Source organism: Canis lupus, chromosome 32 (genome assembly GCF_011100685.1).
Source record: "Canis lupus familiaris isolate Mischka breed German Shepherd chromosome 32, alternate assembly UU_Cfam_GSD_1.0, whole genome shotgun sequence".
NCBI classification, from domain to species: Eukaryota; Metazoa; Chordata; class Mammalia; order Carnivora; family Canidae; genus Canis; species Canis lupus.
Window position 1 is genome coordinate 23063240 of NC_049253.1, and position 22407 is coordinate 23085646.

Below are 22407 nucleotides of genomic sequence, written 5' to 3' on the forward strand. Positions count from 1 at the left end.
TAGACATCTCATGGGGAAAATATTTTGCATCTATTGAAGAAGGAGCTTGATTTTACCTGGATAATTCATCCCTTGCCCTGGGCAGACAGCAAAAGGAGCAAGCTCTCCATATGCTGAACAACATTCCACAATGGCATAAGCACACAGACAGGTTTTGTGGCTGTTACTACTTGTTCCTATGTCAGGGACATTTTCATTTCTCAAAACTTTCCTGTTTTTTTCCCCCCTTTCCTATATAGATTTTACTGATCTATACTAACATATCAAAATCAATTTAGTAGGATTTAACTAGTACTTATAAAGACATAAAATCCCTTTCTATTTACCTGCATGGCCCTTTCTTAAAAAGAAAAAAAAATCCTTCAAATGGTACTGCATCTGAAGTCTTGTGAGATCCTTATTTTATTTTTTTCTTAAACAATTTACTTATTTATTTTTTAGGTAAACTGTATGTCCAATGTGGGGCTCAAACTCATGACCCCAAGATCAAGAGTTGTGTGTTCTACCAATTGAGGCAGCCAGGCACTCCTATGAGATCCTCATTTTAATCAGCCTGGGTGCATCAAATTTCACAATTACATAATTAAATAAACCTCTGTTTTTAAATGGTTTAAATTCTGGGCGTGCCTGGGTAGTTTGGTTGGTTAAGCTTCTGTCTCTTGATTTCAGCTCAGGTCATGATCTCAGGGTCATGAGATCAAGTCCTACTTGGGGCTCTGTGCTCAGCAGGGAGTCTGCTTGAGATTCTCTCTCTCCCTCAACCTCTGCCCCTCCCCTTCAGGCGCTGGTGTACTCTCTCTCTCTCTCTAACATAAACAAATAAATCTTTGAGAAAAAAAAAACAAAACAGAAAATTGATGGTATAAATTCTCCCCTACAAGTGTGAATTGCCAGATGTTCCAACCACTGGTATACTCCAAAATCCATCTCAATTATCTGCTTCCTAGACAGAAATTCTTCTTATTAAATCCTTTGTTTCATTTAACCTATATAGGAGAGATGTCTACATGATGCTACTATTTACAGGGAAACATAGCCTGTATATAAGATATATAGAGTAGATAAAATTTTGCTCAAATGTATCAATTTATCTCTGATCTCCCCTATATAGTTTGAGTGTTATGAGGTGTGAACCCTGTACCTATTTAGGTACCAAACTAGTCATCTTCTCTACTACACATTAAGGAAGAGCTAGTTTTCTAAAGAGAAGCTAAAAGGCGGAAAGATTGCCATGCCTAACTCCCCAGTGAATATCTGATCCTACTGAAATCAAAGAATCAGAGGACAGGGCAACTATTGGTCCACTTGCCACACCAACCCACCTTTCAACTTTTCTGAGGAGATAAAAAATTGCTCTATTTGTATCTAAAGTCTTTCGAAGGAAAACTTCTGAGAGCAACTTACCTAGAGTTAACCCTCCTGGTGGGAAAATGTTTCCTATTTCCTAATTAACTTTGTGGCCACTGCAAAAATATCCTAAAAATAATTATAGAGAAGTAAAGACCCATGGAAAAAAAATTCCCTATAAGCAAAGAAAGCCCAGTTAAAATATTTTCTTGATGGCAAAATTATATCCCAGAATTTCTCTAAACCAAGTAATGAAAAGTTAATATATTTTCAGATTAGCATATACTTGAATATAATCTGTAACAGTGACATCTGGTGGCTTTTATTATAATGCTGTGGCATCTTTTGTACAGAATCATGTAGTAATTAAATAGAATTGAAACATAGCTTTGTGCTTTACCCATGACAAAATAGACATACGTATTAGCTTTTACCAAAATATTCCTTATAAACTTGGTGAAATGAAATGTCAAATATTTTTGCAAGTTCACAAGTTTGAAACTTTCAGATAAGTGCATACAAATTTACATTTTAACCTTAAACTTTTTAGCCACACTACCATGAACTTGCTGGCTTTAAATTTATGTGTATTTAACTTTCATTCATTTTTCTTGTCCTGATGGAGTAGAGGCTCAGATTGGCATACTCTTTCATAGCTGCTTCCAACACCAGCCTGTCACTCATGGTAGCTAAAACTCCAGGCTGTCTGGAATAAATTTAATTCATTGCCCTCTTAAGCTCCACCAAGGCTAAGTAGAGAGGGAAGGGTGAATAGATGAATCTTAGTCTTTCTCTTGGGGTGTTAAATGTTAATGATGACCTTGATCTATCTATGTGCACTTCTTCCCTCCCCCAGTTCCTGAAGGCTGGCTACCCATACTCGGAAAAGCTTTCCAAACGCCATAAAAACCTAGGAGCATATGTGTTAGCAACAAAGATTCTTTTAAAAAATTATGTTTTAGCTCTACAGAGTTTTTAAATACAATCTTTCAATTTGCACTTTTTTCAACTAGTTGAAAAGCCATCAGGAGACTGGTCTCTGGCAATTCCCATCTCTTAAACTTCTTTGAACAGTTGGTCTCTTTGTAAATGTTGGCTGATGCAGAACTCCTTATGCTGAGGTTCTACCATAAAGGGACTTTTAACCTGTAATTTCTGTAGATTAGGCACTCATAATTTACATTAGGTAATCTGCTTTAATTTGCACTGTTGAGTCTAGAAAAGAAATGTGGCTCAGATAGCAGTATTTACACTTGTGTGTGCAAGTTGAAAGTGATCTAAGCATCAGGCCAACTGTACCATGCCATGTTTAAGTGTATAATAAGCAAAGCCATTGGCTTACTTCAATAACCTGCAATTTCTGCTTTCTTTCTTTCTGTCGGGACATGTTATTTGTGGTACGTAACAGCACTTATCAAGAGAAATACCTCATTAGAGAGTTAGAGAACCAAACTATATTCAAGCAAGATTTTCTTCAAATTGTATTAACATTAATTAACACAATTTGAATTGCATTAACAATTTACTGTTTCCATAACACCAAATTGTGAATATACCCAGGCAAAGAAAACAGTAGATACAGATGCCATTTTGTAAACAGACCATACTACAGAGTGGTCAATTCAAACAATAAATAGATGCTAATAAATCCATTTTATTATCTCTTAATCCTTCATGGGGATGAGGAATTCTTTTTCCAGGTATGTCTAATCTATGAAATATTGGATCAGGATCAGTAGCAGTCTGCACTTTATGACTGTTTATGTCAGTTGCCATACAAAGCAGAAGAGTCCCTGGTTAAGGTTCCCAGTCTGGTGAATTATCTAAATACTGAAAACTCCCAGATTGCTAATTCCATGTTTCTACTAACCACCAGAGTGTAGTAACTCTTATTTAACTGGCTGTCTAGTAGACATCTCACACTTTACATGTCCAAAGAATTTCTGATCTCTCCCCAAAGCATCTTCTCCCATAGTATTCAGAATAAATGGTACCTTCATTCTTCTAAAAGCTCACTCTAAAATACATTGAGTCATCTCTGACTCTTTTCCTTCTCTTATACCCCGAATCCATCCCAATCTATCAGTAAATCTTGTTTTTTTTTTTTTTTTTTTTTTTTTTTTTTAATCTTGGTTTTGTACTGTCAAAATACAACCTGATTCAAATTACTTCTCACCATTCTGCCATTATTCTCTTTGGCCACACCACTATTTTCATTTGCCTGATGGCTCCACTCTTTACCCTACTGTATTTTATTCTAGCAGCCAGCAGAATCTTTTTAAATCTAAGTTATATCATGTCATGCTTTTTTAAAAAATTGTATCTCTTTGCTCAAGCTTTTCTGAAAGATTCATTTCTCATGCACAGTAAATTCTTATAATTGCTTGGAAGGCCCTAGATACTCTGGTTCCTTTTCTACTTCCTTTATCTTCCACTATAGTTTCCAACAACCTGTCCTTGCTTTTGGTAGACTATATCACATCTGTTGCTTGGAGACCTCTACACTCCCTCTGCCTAGAACATCCTTTACTTATGTAACTTCTTTCTGGCTTTCTCCTTTCCTTCAGGTTTTTGTTGAAATTTGATCATCTCAGGGAGGCTTCCCATTCCCACCCTGTATGTGATTATCTCCCTCTATCTATCCTCGTGTTCCCCATCTTCCTTCTCTGGTATTTTCTTCCATTTATCATCAACTGATAGTACAAAATTTATTTATGTATTTGTTTATTATTTGTTAATTTCTACTTGTTTTCAAGAATATAAACTCTATGAGGAGACTAATGTCTGTTTTTTTTCACTGTTGTAATCCCACCACATGGAACAATGAGTGCTTGTGCCTGGAACATGACAAAACTTGATAAAATGCTTATTGAATGAATGGATGGATGGATGGATGGATTATCTGTAGCTGCATCTTGTATACACATTTCTGCAAAGAAAAGAACTTTCTCTCAGGTTAACCAGGTGTGTAGCATTATGTTTCTGATTAATCTGCTCTAAAAAGCTATTGTTGTTATCTTAGACCTTCAAAACTACAATATTCACTATACTTTTTCAATAATTGAAGATGAGCCTCATGAATCTCATTTGGGGAAAGGCTTGGCAGATATAGCTTGTCTCTGCTATCCTTAGCATCATCACGAGTGGCTTAAAGGCTGGGCCTGGAGTCATCAGATGGCTCCCAGTGGATTCTGCCTGTGGGATGGTTTGGGCTTTTTAACCATGTGTCGATTGGGTTCCCAGGGTAAGCATACCCCAGAGAGAAGTTCAGGTAGAAACCATGTCATCTTTGGTAAAACAGCCCTTGGAAACTATGCAGTGTCACTTTTGCACATTCCATTTGTCAAGATCACCACAAAGGCCAGTCCAATTTTAAAGCAAGGAGAAAGAGATTCCACCCCCTGATGAGGAGGGAAATAGTAAGATTCTGCAAGAGCAGTTGAAGCAAGAAATATTGTTATGATGATTTTGGAAAATGCAACCTGCCATAGCCACTACAAGGTATTTGAGGTGATTTAAGCTCTGCATTGACTAAGATGATATTCTATTAATAAGACTCATTTCCATGTTGTCTCTCAAATGATCCGTGTATTGCTATCATACAGAGGATAGTGTTTGTAGTTTTAAAATATGTCCACAAATCTTGTACAATTTTCCTGTCAAGAAGTGGCTACTCCTCCTTCCCTTGAATCTGGGTTGGACTTAGAGACTCCACTGTAAGCAATATAATGCAGCAGAAGTGGCATTGCGTGAATTCTGAGGCAGCTTTCAACTTTGTCACTGGAACACTTGTGTTTGGAACTATGAGCTGCCATACAAGGAGCTCCAACTCTCCTTCGACCTCCATGCTGTGAGGAAGCCCAGGCCTTGCTCAAGAGGCCAACCATAGGTGTCCTGGTTGACAGTGTAATGGAGATCCCAGTTGACAGTCAGCATCAAGTGCCAGCCATGAGATGAGAATGAGGCATCCTAGATGTCCAGCCCAGGTGAGCTTGAAAACTGCCACTCACATCTGACTGCAAGCACACAAGAGAGCCTAAATGAGAATAGACCAGCCAAGTCTTCCCACAATTTCTGACCCACAAAGTCATGAGTAAAATAAAATGGCTGTTTTAAGCCACTAAGTTTGGGAGTAATTTGCTATTCATCAAATATAACTAAACAGGTAGATGTAATAGCCAAGAGGGTCTAATTTTGTTCGAGTGCTAAAATTATAGTCTTCAATTCTACATTTGCTATATGACAAAGGTTGGTTTCAAGGGTTAAACCCTTTATTATTCCTTTGCAATAGAATAATTTTTAAAACAGAGCGAAAACTCTTTAAGTTCTTGATTCATCAATCCTAATCCTTTCACAGGATTGAGAATGCACTAGTTTGCACACAAACACACGTGAGGACACTCTTAAGTAAGTTCTACTCAAGTCACTTTATAGTTGGAGACTATCACCAAAGTGTATTCAGTTCCCGATTGTTAAGTTAATTGCTTAATATTTTAACTGTTTTATTGTAACAAAGCTATGTCATTGTTTAGTTACTATTACTTTCCTGTAAATGTACACCTTGTTATACTATTCTAATACAATTTTTATGTTGAAAATGGACCTTCTGCTAGATCTTTTAAGAAGTTAGGATGTTGGTAATTGCTAATGAGCTTTTAAAAATGACATTCCTCACACGTGAAGCAACAGCAATGAAATGAATCTTGAAGTTAGAAGAATATGGGAGCCGCAGATTGAAAATAATGAGACAAGTAATTTAAGAAGAAAATGAAAATAAGAATTAGTTCCAAAAATTGGTCTGGTTCTTTCTGCGGATGTACAAAAAAAAAAAAAAATCATAGTAGCAACATACATATTTACTCTTTTTCATTGTTTCTCATTCAGAGCTATAGTGCTATGACTGTACAATTTTTTTCAAGTACAGACTAAGTTTAATTACTCAACTTTTTAGTTATAGAACAGAAACAAAGGGTGTGACTGGAGAACACTGTAATTAAGAGAATGCCTTGTTCCTGGTGTGCTTGCAAATTCTCCTGCATTCTAAGAATTACAGTTAAAGTGTGTCTACAGCAAATGTCAATTGTTGCAGTTATTAAAAATGAAATCAAGTATATAGTGGTCTAATTGTCTGCAAACTGGAGGGCAACTCTATTTCAGTCAAAAAAAATGACAGCACCAAAAAACCCAAGAAAGGTCAATGTTCAGATTTTGTCTCTTTATTTTACTGTTTTTGACTTTTCACATATGAATATACTTGAACCCCCCACCATCCCAAAAAACATTTTTTTTCTACTTTGAGACATAAAATACAGCTTTTTTTTTTTTTTTTTTTTGAGACCTGTGAGATCGTTTTGTTACCTTTGGGACATAGCTAAGATGGTTTACAATTTCAAACAGCTTCGAATCTCAATGGTGTGTGTCTGTGTGTGTGCCTGCACGCGCACCCTGCCTGTGTGGGTAAATAATACGCATGCCGGGCAGCCTAAACCATTCACTGCAGAAAGGTCCTGAATCTGGTTTGGCAAATCAGGATGCCACTGGGTATGAGGGTTTTACTTACACGAGCGGCAGCTGTTCTTGTGACTAACGTTAAACACACTGGCTAAGTATATTCTGAAGCCAGTGATAAACAAGTGTCTCAAAGATACATCCATGCAACAGCACATGTTTCGTCTTTTATGCACTACAATGGGTGTCCCACATCAGCTTTCTTCTTTTCCAGGTTTCCTGCAGCCCCCCTGACTGTCCCTGTCACCCAGTGCCAGATGGGAAGTGAGAGCTCAGCTGATCCACCTCTTTGTGGTGGAAACCCCCAGAGCTTCAGCTCCAGGCTACAGGTTACCGAAGCCGTCATGAAAAATTCAGAGCTGATATTAACAAGTCTGCTGAAAGTACAGCGTGTGTCACATTATCCCCCCTGCCTTTCAGTTAATACTTAAGCTACTGTCGCCACAAGAAGAAACGCAGACTCTCTGTGTTCGCGTCCAAAACTATTTGGGCTGCACTAGGACGATTGGGGACTAAGAAGAAAGATGTGGAAGAACAGAGAGAGATGGGACAGCTGGATTTCCGAGCTTCCTAGAGAAACAAGGACTTGGAAGTAGAACAGCGAGCTGCGAGCAAGGGGCCTCCTAACGCTTGGAATGAAATCCGGGGATATTTTACTGGAGTTTCAGTTCTGTAGCTTCTTTAAATAAATGTTTATACTTGCTGTATATGCATGTTGCTTCTACACTTATCTAGTAATAAATGAATTTCACAAATGTTTTTTAAAATTCTACAGAAAACAATGAGATATCAAAAAAAATTAATTGCCAGTTATAATTTGTTGAGGACTCGCTATGACCCAAGAGCTGTTTTAAGTAAGCACTGTTGCGTATTACCTCATTTACTTCTCACAAGCCAGTAGGGTAGGTATTATTTATTTATTTATTTATTTATTTATTTATTTATTTATTTATTTATATTATTTATTATTGATGCCATTTTATAGATTAGGAAACTGAGGCACAGGAAATTTAAGTGACTTGCTCCTGGTCATATAGTAAGTGGCAGATTAAAACCCAGCCAGTCCCTCTCCAGATCCTATCCACTTCAACTCTATCACTACTGCTTATTCACAATATTTCAAAGAATACAGAAAAAAATCATAGAATATTATAATACTCTGCTCCCCAAATCAATAGATTTGGTGACTTAAAAAAAATAATAAACAGCATTTTGCAGATGAAGTTGAAACTTTCATTGACAACAACCTCAGTTCTATTACCCTTGATTCTTCCCCAGAAGCAACTATTATGAGTTTAGTGTGTATTTTAAAATATAATTTTATGTAAATATATATATGTTATATATATATGGTATGATATCATACTGTATATATATTTCTACAACTTTCTTTTTCTCAACATTTGTTTTTGAGATCTATTTATATTTATATTAAATATAAAACTTTAAAAAAAAGCCTAAAGGACCATGTGAGTTTGTGAGAATTTAATGGGGAGGAAAAAAAAACAGGGATAACCCAGCCATAGGCTACAGTACATATATTACCTCATGAGCTGAATGGGATTTAATGGGAGCACATAGGAGGTCTTAGCATGAATGCAATGATTTAGTAGCTAGACATACACATCAACCAACTGTCAACCTCCTTTGATTCCCACTCCCCATTCTAATGAAATGAGGGAGCCATACCTCATCAGGAACTTTAAAGAAAATACATCAAATCTCTTTACAATCAAGACATTACAGTTTTTCTTTCTTTTGAAAATATACTCATTTATGTTACTGTCAGTTCATAAAGTCATCCTTGAAATTTCATCACTTTTAAAATGTCTCTCAACTCTAATGTTAGAGCATATACAATTAAAAAAAATAGACTAAGTTATTGTGAAACTTTCATAGCGAAGTTTCCAAATAGCCAAGAACACAGACACATTTCTGCTTTCATTCCATCAGATAGACCTATGTCAAGGAAGAAAAATACAAAGTGAATTGACTATACATGATTTGAGTAGACCCTAACTCTTTTGGTAATCTAAGTAACAGCTATTTAGCTGTGAAAGGTTGTCATTTTTAGTCTAACCCTATCACTGTTCTAAAACAGTCTTTAAAGAGGGGATGGAGGATGGGTAAGTAGAGTGATTAAAAATATCAGTAGATAGTACGGTTATTATTCTCTATCATTTGTGCATTTTATAAGTGTAAACAAGTGCTGCAACACAGTAACAGTGTAATGAACTATTTTACCAGGAAACCAGTATAAACTTTATTTTGGCTAGTTATTGTCATTTATTCAAAATTCACCATTTGAAGGCCAAGAAAAAGATTCACCTGTATTAACACTGGAGTTTATATGTATTTAATGACAGCCCAATTTTAACCTCAAAATTAAAAAAAAATAGCTGTAACATGTTCAATTTTAAGGGGGTAATTACAAAAGCCAATAATGCAATAATGCAATAAGAGGATAATGCAAGAGCCAAATAGATTGCTTGGTAGTCATAAATCTTGCATAGTTTGCCAAAAATCAAATAAGCAAAGATACCAACATTTTAAATGGATGAAAAAAATCTAATATTGTTTTATTGTCAATATGTGATTTTTTACTTCACCTACTTGTCAACATTTGGAGTTTGTGATAGTGTCCCGGTGTGCAATGGTCATTGAAGTGCAATTTAAGACTGTAATAAGTAAGAACCTCTTCTTTCTTTTTTCTCTTAGGAACAGACCCTGTTACTCTAATACTGAGAAAAGTTGGCAGGATAGTCATTTTAAATATCACTTGAAAATATGCTAAGTAGAATGTAACCTCTCATCCCTGAATCTGTCAGCTCAATGTTCCTGGACACTGTTTAACTTCTAGGAGGTGGTTAACTTAAAAAACCATAACCCCTGCTTCAAAGACTTAACACGGTTAGATCATTCTAACCGTTATCTAGTGTTATTTATGATTGGCATTATTTTATCTTTCTTTTTATGACAGCCAACCCAAGGACTTTTTTTTTAAAGATTCTTTATTTATTTTTAAGATTTATATATTTATTTGATAGAGAAAGAGAGAGTGCATAAGCGGGAGGGGTAGAGGGAGAGGGAGATAGAATCTCAAGCAGACTTCATGCCACGTGTGGAGCCCTAAGCTAGGCTCCATCTCACAACCCAAAGGGCACAACCTGAGCCAAAACCAAGAATCGAGTGCTTAATTGACTGTACCACCCCCGCACTGCTTAAGATTTTCTTTTTAAGGAATCTCCACACACAGTGGCTTGAACTCACAACTCTGGGATCAAGAGTCACATACTCTACCAACTGAGTCAGCCAGGAGCCCCAAGATGTTTGTTTTTTTTAATGAGTTTAAGTGTTCAGATGACTTCTATTCCCTTTAAGCATTCAATATTCTCCCTTAGTCTACTAGCCAGTAAGATACCCGAAGACTGCCCAGAACAATGCTTCTCTTACACAAAGTAAGTGATCAGTAAATTTTTATATCTCAGGGAATTGTATTAATTTGATCCAGAATTTACATTTAAGTTTACATTATCTTTGCATTTTAAATCAGCACTAATAGTTGTGTAATTTTCAAATCAAAATGTCTGCAATTGATTTGGAGTATGGAGTTTCTCTAGCTTTCCCATAACCAACTTAGGATAAATAAGTAGGCAGTGTTGACAGTTTTATGTGATAAATAACAAATCTTAAACTTAATCAATTCTTTCTCAGAACTTGGGTTTGCAAATATCAGTTTTTATTACCCTGATGGTAATTCCATGAAGAGCAAGAAAAAATTTTCTTTTCAAGTGGAAGAATGATTTGTTTAAGAGCACATGTTCATTCCCTCATAACCTTTATCTTCTGTTTTTCTCCTTAGATTTAATTTTTGAAATGTTTCAGCCTATATTCATATATAGAAGTGGTTTACATCTTTATCATACATAAAAATGGGAATTTAACAGAAACATGGTCTTATTTAGGTGGAGTGTTATCATTAATACAACAGCCAGGTCTCTATTAGTAAAATAAACTATTGAAATAATTATCTGGATAAATAATATACTTAATTCCTGTTTTCTTTTCTGTGAAGGCAGCTTTTTACTATGATTCTTAAGCTTTGGAAGTGACCTTTAGAGTCCTGAATATGGTTGTGCCAGCACGTTTGCAACATGAAGTGCAATTTGGTGGAGGACAAGGTAGATTAGAATCCATAGCAGGGTAAAGTGAAACAGCAATCTGCTTTGAAACAGTTTGACATTGAGAGACCAGGCTCAAATCCGGTTTTCTGATATCACCTCATTCCAATAGAGGTTGAAAACAAACATGTTGCTTTACAGATCCAGCTCCATGTTCTTGCACATGGCACATGCCATTAGTCAACAATTACATGTGAACAGGATTGTATTATCCTATGGTTGGTTGTCATAACCCTGGTAGAAGATTATAGCTACTGAGAATTCACAGAAAATTGGAGAGAATTTCCACAAAGTTGAAAATTCTTGTCCAACTTTGTAAAAAATAAGCTACTTAGCTTAAAAAGAATCTATATATCTATATCCATATATAAATAAGCATAAAAATCCCTAAAGTGAAGAACAACCAAAAATATTGATGCTATCTTTACTATTTTATAGAACTACACCCACAGAAATATTTTTAAAATACATTTTAGTGACAGAATTCATGGCAGAGATCATTATTTTCACCCTAATGAAAATATGAGCTGAAAGAAGAAAAGCTTCCTGTTGAAGTTTTTCTCTTTTAACTAAAATAATATTTGTTTTCTTTTGAACTACATGTCTAGTCTTTTTAAAAGCATTTAAAACAAAAACAAACAAAGCATTTAAAATATTACCTTAGAATAATCTCTTTGATAACAAAACTATTGAGTCCAAATGCAATGGATGTGTCACAAAAGGTTATTAAACTTTTATCTTTCTAAAAATTTCCATGATTCATCTCACATTCTGTTGTCAAATGTTGACACAATTATCTTAATGACATCAATTAATAATTCACTGACTTGTAAATTTAATTTGAGTCGGTCATGTTTATGAATGACACCCATTTTTTGTTTCTCAATTTTCTAAGTCTTTATTTCCTTCTTACCTAATTTTGTACTTTGTGGTCCTTACAACTTTTATACTCCTTTATTGTTTACTGACTAAATAATTGAAGGATAACCCATCAAACTTCCTTTCCCAGTTTTACTGCCTTTTACCCTAGAAATGACGTATTCAACTTCTTTCACTGCCTTAAGTCTACAGTCCTGATGATAAAGTACAGGTTTGGGCAAAAGAAACAAATGGATAAAGGAAAGTAAAATAAGGTTAATATTATAATTGATGCTTTTATCTTCTTAAAAAGTTGATTACCTATGTATTTCCTACCAAATTAACATTTCATCTTTCCCCTTTCTTCAAAAAAGAATACAGTTAAAGAAATAATACATGCTTCACTGGGCATTTACTTATTTTGCTTTTCAAATTATCCCAGATACAGGTACAAAAATGAGCATGTTAAAAATAAGTAAAATAGGAACACCTGGGAGGCTCAGAGGTTGAGCATCTGCCTTCAGCTCAGGTCGTGATCCTGGGGTCCTGGAATTGAGTCCCACATGGGGGCTCCCCGTGGGAGGCCTGCTTCTTTCTCTATGTCTCTGCCTCTCTCTGTATGTCTTTCCTGAATAAATAAATAAAATCTTTAAAAAAATAAGTAAAATATTAGCAGCTTAAAAGTAACAGCTTAAAGTAATTTTAATAATACTTTGTGCTATTTGAGAAGACTAAATGGAACAAATAGCCAAGTATATATAGAATTTATGTGTGGATTCAAAAAAGAGAAACTCCACAATTCAAAGTGTGGATTCATTGGTATTTTAAATAATCTTTATCATCTCCACAACCCCAGACACATGTGTTTATTTAGTAAATATTGGCTAAGCAGAGGAATACATGAATAAAGGAACATTTCAGAAAGAAAATATTGTTTATTAATTGCAAATTAAGTAACAATTCAAGGAAATATATGCTCCTCTTTTAATGAAACCCTTGTAGTGTTCACCTATTTGGAAACCTCTATGGATATGAGTATTCTAAGGATTTGTTTTATGATTTGCTGCATATTGCCCAGTATTATCTCTTTGCTTGGTTGAAGTTGAAAAGCATGACCTTCTACCATAAAAAATACTGCTTTTCAAACAGGGTGATAGAAGTTGTTCTGCTTTTCCACTGGAATATTCAAACCATAATGTCTAGGCTTTCTAGCTACTAGGCTTAGAGAATTCTGAAAAGTTCTCAAGCCTTTGGCATTAAAATATTAGAAAGAAGAAGAGCCAGGCAGCAACTGTTTTCATCTGCCAACAGTCTTTTTGATCTTGAAATTTCTTCATATATTTCTGAATTTTGTTTGCAGCTTCATTTCAAGTAGTTGTTTTTGGGGGGGTGGGTACTTTGGATGAGGAACTCTATTTTATTGACTTGTCTATTTCTATGCCAGAGATTCACAGCTTTACTAATCTAGTTTTGTATTTTAGTATCTAGTAAGAGTAGCTCCTTCTCTTTACTCACTAAAGGATCTGTAAGAAAATAGTAAATTGCTTAAATATCTTTTGGTTGACTTTAGGATGGATCTAGAGGGGACAAAGCCACAGTTAAAGAGAACTAGTTAGAATGTATTTCAGTAATCTAAGTGTGCGATGTTAAGGCTAGAGTAAAAGCAGAGATGGTTAGAAATAAGAGGAGGGGTTTAGGAAGAAATAACCAGAATTAGCAGGATTTGATAATTTAACGGGCTTTTTCAGGATGCCTGGTGGCACAGTGGGTTAAATGCCTGGCTCTTTGCTTCAGCTCAGGTCCTGATTTCAGGATCTTGAGAGCAAGCTCTGTGTAGAGTTCCATGCTCATAGTCTGCTTGAGATTCTCTCTCTATCTCTTCCTCTTCCCCTCCCCACCCCCTCACATGCACTCTTTGTCTCTCAAATAGATAAATAAGTCTTGAAAAAATGATGGGCTTTTTCATCACCTGAAATAGAGAATTCAGGGTCAGATTGTGTAGGTGGTAGAACAAATAAAGATGAGATCAATTTGAACATATTGAATATGTAGTGCTTTTGTGAAAAAAATTAGATGAATTGTCCACTGGAGACAGTTGTAAATATGTCTAAAAATTTGAGAGTATTGGACTGGAAATACAGATTTGGGAGCCAATAGAGTTAATTTAGCCATGTTATCACCCTGAAGACTACAATGACTGAAAAGAAGAAGGGTCCAAGAATGAAACCTTGCAAAATGCTATCAATAAAGAGGTTGTTAGAAATGAAGATCCAACAAATGTGACAGGGTGGGAGTGAACTGAGAGGTTCAGAGATCATCTAAATATGAGCTATTAGGGGCAGCCCAGGTGGCTCAGCGTTTTAGTGCTGCCTTCAGCCCAGGGCCTAATCCTGGAGACCCAGGATCAAGTCCCATGTCGGGCTCCCTGCATGGAGCCTGCTTCTCCCTCTGCCTGTGTCTCTGCCTCTCTCTCTCTCTCTCTCTCTGTGTGTCTCTCATAAATAAATAAATCTTAAAAAAAATATGAGCTATCATGGGAGTCAGCAGTTGGAGAAAATAATCCCAAAAGATTGGAATGCCTAGGTGGCTCAGCAGTTGAGCATCTGCCTTTGGGTCATGATCCCAGGATTTCAGGATCAAGTCCCACATCAGGTTCCTGCATGGAGCCTGCTTCTCTCTTTGCCCTGTGTCTTTGCCTCTGTGTGTGTGTGTCTCTCATGAATAAATAAACAAAGTCTTTAAAAAAATAATAAAAAAATAAAATTCCTAAAAGATCAATATGACTAGTGGAACAATATTTTTCATGATCAAACAAAAGTTTCCAACCATGCAGGGATGGGTAAAAGGTTAAGAAGGGACTGAAAGACTAGAATAAAATAGTAAAATCAAAGGACTCTTGCTGTAACAGATTGCATCATATAAGATCAGGCAATGGGTAGAAAGAGATAAAAAGTTTAAAAAGTTAAAAATAGAACTACCTTAATCCCCAGTAATTGCACTACTCGGTGTTTATCCAAAGGGTATGAAAATACTGATTTGAAAGGCATATGCACCACAATATTTATAGCAGCATTATCAACAACAGCCCAATTATGAGAATAGCCCAAGCGTCTATCAACTGATGAATGGATAAAGAAGATGTGGTACATATGTACAATGGAATAATACTCACCCACCAAAACGATGAAATCTTGCCATTTACAACTATGTGGATGGAGCCAGAGTGTGTTATGCTAAGTGAAATAAGTCAGAGAAAGACAAACCCATATGATCACATTCATATGTGGAATTTAAAAAACAAAACAAATGAACACAGGGGAAGGGAAAAAAAAAGACAAGGAGGGAAACCATAAGAGACAACTATAGGGAATAAACCGAGGGTTGCTGGAGAAAGGCAGGTGGGGCATGGGCTAAATGGGTGATGGGTGTTAAGGAGGGCACTTGTGATGAGCACTGGGTATTTTATGTAAGTGATGGAATCACTAAATTCTATTTCTGAAACTAATATTTACTATATATTAGCTGACTAAAATTGAAATAAAAATTTGAAATAAAAAATGAGATAAAAAGTTGAGACTTTGGAGTTTCAAATATTTGAGGAGAAGCAGGGTTGGCAAGATTCAGGATTAATACTGGAAATTAGTGAAAATTAAGATTATTAAAATTGGGAAGATCCAGGCACCATCTAGATGTTTGGATGAGTCATTAACATAGATATATAAATCTTGATTATCACTTGCCTAATTACACATCTAGTAAGTGCCAGAGTTAGGATTCTGACTCAGTCTGGCTTCAGAGTCTTCAATTCTAACCTTACTATATATGATGAAAGTTTATGTAGGGATGATGCACTAATGGTATATGATATGGGAAATGGGCAATCAGAAGGAAAAACAACTCCTGGTTCTGTTGCTCATGCCCCTGGGAGATGAGAAGATGAGCTCCTCCAGAAGGATGCAATGAAAGACATGCCCTCAATGCAGTTACGTTCCAGGTAAGTCATTCTGCAAAAATATCAATAAAATAAGGGAATTTTTTCTGCAATGGAAGGAGGGTCAGAAGAAGATTTTTAAAAGGAGTTAGAGGGGCTCCTGGGAGGCTCAGTTGATTGAGTGTCTGTCTTCAGCTCAGATCATGATCTCAGGGTCCTGGGATCCAACAGGAGGAAATCTACTTCTCCCTCTGCTCCTCCCCCTGCCCATGCTCTCTCTCACTATTTCTATCACTATCTCTCTCTCTCAAATAAATAAATACATTTTTTAAAAAAGGAGTTAGAGGGATTTAATAATTATAAGAAAACCTAGGGTAGACTATGCTACTTTACTTTCCCATGAGATTGAAAAGGGGAAAAAAAAGAACACAAGAGGAAAGGGTAAATAGAGCAGAAAGGCAGATGCAAGGAAGAAGGGAGAATGAGGCATGTCAGGTGATGTGCTGTCCACAGGAAAATGGGCTTAAAATAGACCAAAACGCGAGTGTATTGTACTTATCTGAATATCATGAACATCTTTTCTCCCCACCCCTGAGCTATCAGAGCACACTGAGAACTCTTTTCTCTTGGCTGCTGATTAGCTGAGCTGGTACACCACCTCGACAACATTTGTGGTACAACAATAACGTGCAATTCAAAACTTTGAGATTTTGCAGATAGTACGTGATAAGCACTTGATTTGTTGAATTGGAATCTAAAAGCCATATGATTTAACTCTTTGTTTCTTTCTTTTTAGGGGGACTAGAGTAAGGAGTTGATAGTGGAAAAGGGGGTAGAAAGCTAAAGAAGTGTGTGGAAAGTGAATAGAAGAGTAAAGCTGGTCATGATGGATTTCCACTGGACTCCAAAGCACTCCATTTCCACCTAAAGCCTCGAACAATTGGGCTCAAAGAAAACATCTAGAAATAAAGATGGAATGATACAATACAATGTTATTCAGCACTATATTCCATAGGTGAAAATGCTGATTTTCAGAAAGAGGATAGGGATTTATTTCCTATTCCTACTTGAATGCTCATTTACTTGAAATACAGAAGGAGAGTGGAGGTGCAGGGCTAAGAAAGAAACACATGCTTCTAGAAAGTACATGATCTGGCCTTTCTATCCATTCCCTTTCTCTTATGGAGTTCCTTGGGGTCCATTTTCCTCTCTTGCTTCTGGGAACAGAACTCCTCTTTATCATGAGGGAGTTATTCCATGAATTTAGGTGGAGTAGACATCTCCCCAGAATGGTGGGCACATGACCCACTTGGCTAATCGGAGCAGCCCATTCCCGTAGTCAAGGGATTGGTTCAGCAGTCAAGTAATCCAAGCAGAGCCACTCAAGACTTTCCAGGATTTTGCTGAGAAAGCAGAATCTTCTTTTCTCTGGGGCTGTAACTTAAGAAGAATATGCATATAGAGCTGCCAGTGGTTATTTAGAGAATGGAGAATATTTTAGAGAGGTTAAAAAAAATAGAGTGAAAATGAGTTTGGAAAGATAGGGTTCTGAGTAATTATAAAGACTTTATGTGACAAACAGATTGATGTAGGGTGTCAGCAATGATTTAAGCAGGTTTAGTGACACAGAAGCATGGCACTGTGGTCTCTCCACCTTTCATTTTTCTAGAAATTATTGTGTAATTAACTGTGAAGATAGGTAGGAATATAAAGAGACAGAAGAAACAGAGCAGTTCAATGACCAAAGCAATGTTCTCTGCAATAAATAATAATGGTATGGACTGTGGTATTGACAATGGTGCCAGACAAAGTTAAGACTACATTTGTTATAGAATTAGTAGGGTTTCAGTGATCTAATAAACATTAAATTTGAGGGAGAGGGAAGAATCAAAGATCACTCAAAATGTAGTTTAGAACATTATAAACATGTAAACCATTAACAGAAAATTGAGGATAGAAGTTGAAAAGCCTTTGAAGGGAGGTGAGAACAAATAATGAAGTCTTGGAAGCATAATAAACATGCTTCTGTAGAATTATAGAAGTGGGAGTTATCAGCATATAAATGATTAGTAAAGTCACTGATATAAATGAGAATGCCTAGGGAGAGTGTATTGCAGAAGAGAAGATTGACGGGTAATGGGAAGTTACCACAGAGGATGAAGAAGATCAAGGAGATAGTGTTAGTTACATGAAAACCTAGAAATAAAGGATTTCAATAGCTGACAGGAAGTCAAGGAATTTAAAAATAAAACAGTATCCATTCAACGTGGATGGAACTGGAGGGTATTATGCTGAGTGAAATAAGTCAATCGGAGAAGGACAAACATTATATGTTCTCATTTATTTGGGGAATATAAATAATAGTGAAAGGGAATAGAAGGGAAGGGAGAAGAAATGGGTAGGAAATATCAGAAAGGGAGACAGAACATGAAGACTCCTAACTCTGGGAAACGAACTAGGGGTGGTGGAAGGGGAGGAGTGGGGGGAGGGGGGGTGAATGGGTGACGGGCACTGAGGGGGCACTTGATGGGATGAGCACTGGGTGTTATTCTGTATGTTGGCAAATTGAACACCAATAAAAAATAAATTTATTATTAAAAAAAACAGTATCCATTAACTTTATCACTGAGGTTGTAACCTTGACCATAGAGTCCACCGTTAGTGTAGTGATACAGTGAAGTCACATTGCATTGGGTAGCCTCAAATAGATGTGGAGGGAAGTTAAAAAGTATAGACCACTGAGTCTTAGGTCTGGAGGAAAACCAGGATAGGATATAGAAGTTAACTAGAATGTGGGTGTGTATGTGTGTGTGTGTATGTGTGTATTTAGTTTAGCTTTGTTTTGTTTTGTCTATTTGTTAGCTTTTAAGATGTAGACTTTAAAGGAAGAAACAATAATGGATGAATTAATCTCTGAAAAACTGAAATAAGATCTAGAACACAGATAGAAAGATTTTTAAAAAGATTTTATTTACTTATTCATCAGAGACAGAGAGGCAGAGACATAGGCAGAGGGAGGACCCCAGGATCACGACCTCAGCCAAATGCAGATGCTCAACCACTGAGTCACCCAGGTGCCTCAGGTAGAAAGATTCTTAAATTAATCTATTCTTTGTTTCCTTAACCACATTTAATTTTCTTCACCTAATGCCTTTGTTAATATGACTGGGCTCTTATCTAATTTTAACTTCTAAAAATAGGTAATTTTTATAAGATCTTTTCAAGAAAATTTAATTTCTTAATGACAGTTTTCTAGCTTTAAAAGATGATTATAGTGATGCAAAAGAATTATATACATTCTCAAACATCCTATCTCAAATTCACATACACACAATAATATAATTTTAATGAAACTGTAGAAAACGAGTGTAGCATAACATTTTAAACATTGAATTATAGGTTATTTATAATGCATTTATATTTTCATTCGTGTTTCAGTTACTTTTTACATATCTTTTAAAATTAGATCTTCCACCTAGGAGTATTAGTAGCCTCCATCCTCAATCTCAAGATTTGAGTTTTATTTTTTATTTTATTTTATTTTATTTTATTTTTAATTTATTTTTTATTGGTGTTCAATTTACTAGCATACAGAATAACCCCCAGTGCCCGTCACCCATTCACTCCCACCCCCCGCCCTCCTCCCCTTCTACCACCCCTAGTTCGTTTCCCAGAGTTAGCAGTCTTTACGTTCTGTCTCCCTTTCTGATATTTCCCACACATTTCTTCTCCCTTCTCTTATATTCCCTTTCACTATTATTTATATTCCCCAAATGAATGAGAACATATAATGTTTGTCCTTCTCCGACTGACTTACTTCACTCAGCTGAGTTTTAATTTATATTTATTGTCCTTGGTCATTTTGGGTTTTGTAATTAAACCTATAAAGAATCAAAGTGCTTCATTCCTGAAATCTATGGCAGACATTTGGTTCTATTAACAGGAATATTTTTTGTTAAACTTCATTGACCAGTTGAGATCAAGCAAAATCTTTTTGTTACTAATCTTTTGCTTAAAAATTTCCTCTTAGTTTAATTTTCATAAAATTTATTGTGCTTTATGCTTCAGGTATAACATTTATATGATGGATAATACATGCAATATGTCATGGAATCATATATATAATATATATGATGCAATGAATAGTGTATGAAGTAATCTTGGTCTACATAATGTAAGAATATATTATTCTTGACATTTCCTTTAAATTAAAATGCAAAAAAAATTTAAAATGCAATTTATCTTTGTAGCAATTTAAATATTGAGTCACATGACATTGACATGACAGTCTATTAAATTTATTAAAACTGATTTACATAAATTTAAAGAAAAAAGGAAATAAATATGAAATTAAAGTGTATGTATATCTTTAAAGACAGTTTTCAAAGATCACATGTGTTCAGTTAATTTTATTGACTAACCCTAAGTAATTGCTGCACTTTGTTGATGTTCAAAAAAGTCAACAGGTGCACCTTTAAAGTTTACCTACTGATATAAATACAAATAATGTTTTGCTCCTGGCATAAACCCACAAGATATAATACAGATATGGTAAATTTATGTCAAATGACAGTCACATAGATCATTGGCCAAAAACAAAGACAACCCAAACTGAAACTGGTGTCTACTGAAATAATCTTATCTAAATTGCAGAAACAAAGATTAGTTTACAGTGTTCACTTTACATAAGGAGTTGAAGTCATCCCTAATCTAACCAACAGTGAAAGAGCTCTTGACCAAGAGTATGCTTTTTTCCTACTCTCTCCCTTCCTTCTTAGCTCCCTGGGTGCCTGAACACATAAGGAATCATTATTATGAAGAAAGAAAACGCACAGATCATTTAATGTCCAGGAACTGAAATTATGTCAAGCTCCAGAGGGACCTCCTGAAAGTTTTCCTGATATTGGTTGTTGTTTAATCCCAGAAGAGTTCCTTATGGGGCCAGGATTCAGTGGGAACACACGTGGTTACAAAATAGAAGAAAAAACTAAATGCTTTTCTAACCGTGCTCTTAAAAGCCCCAAACCACCACATAATTACGTTTTCTTGTAATAAACCAGAAATATGAGGAGACTGAATTCAAAATGCACATGAGAACTCTGGAACATTTGGGACTAGTGATCTTAAAATCCACCAGTTGTCTTTGTTCTTTAATTGACTCCTTCACGGATGAGGGGAAGCTCAGTCTCTCATCCCCGCTGTTTGACACCTCCGTGAGCTTTTGTGCCTTTTAGCAATGTTCTTACAACACTGGCAGGAAAACGGGGCAACACTCAGTTAAAGAAGAAGAAACTAAGATAGATGCATCCACAATGAATGTGGCTTGGGGGCTAAATCAATGGCCCCGTTTCCAATCAATATCCCTCACTCTTAATATTGATCTTCGCAGAACAATAGATGAAGCTGCCTTTTCTTTATTTCAGTCCTTACATTTCAGGATGGGTTCAGGGTAGAGATTTTCAGAGCAGCAGGGAAAAAGCAAGTTATCAAGGCAATGATGTAGTTTTGCCTTACAGTAAAGACGAGGCAGGCTAGAGCTTTAGGGTTTCATTTGGATATTAGCCTCACTATCCTTTACTGCCCTTAACAACTTGCTTGTTCTTTCTTTGCCGTAATCTCCTGTTTGTCTCCAGTGTAAAATGGAACTACAACTCGTGGTTCTGGTAAAGAAGGATAGCATTTACGCCCTTTAAAGATGAGTAGGATTATATTATTTTTAAGCACTATGAACTTTCTGGTGAAGAATAGAAAGGTTTCTATCTTGAAGAAATCCTTTTACATATAAGACAACGTTCCAGTTTGATTGTCAGCCTAAATATAACTAAAATATATGTAGTGCTTTATAGCTTACAAAGTGTTTTTACATACATGATCCCATTTAATTGTTAATAATACTGTTGTAACCTGGTAAAGCTAATATTATTATTCCAGTTTAATAGAAGAGAAAACTGAGATCCAGAGAGATTCAGTTGTCTGCTAGAGAACACTGAGCTGGTAAGTGTGTATCATGAATTTAGAGACTTAAACCCAGGCCTCTGTCTCCAAATCAGTGCTCTTCCACTATATTATGATGTCTCCTAAAAGGATCTACTTCATCCCATTTTAATTAATATGATCTCTCTTAATTCATATGACTCCTTTTTGTCCACAAGTTGAAAATATAGCAGGTCTTTCAAGACGAATAAATCTCTAGTCTACATTTTAGAAAAAGATTCATTCTCTTTTTTTTTTTTAATTTTTATTTATTTATGATAGTCACACAGGGAGAGAGAGAGAGAGGCAGAGACAGGCAGAGGGAGAAGCAGGCTCCATGCACCGGGAGCCCAACGTGGGATTTGATCCAGGGTCTCCAGGATCACGCCCTGGGTCAAAGGCAGGTGCCAAACCGCTGCACCACCCAGGGATCCCAAGATTCATTCTCATTTGAAGCTTTATATTGGGGGCACCCAGGGATACAGTATATGACATCCTCAATAATATTAATATAAGAGAGAAATTAAATTCGAGCTGTTTAGGCAAAAAGGAGATTTATTGCCTTATGTAGGAAAATAGTGTAAAGTTGAGGAATGTTTGGAAATGAAG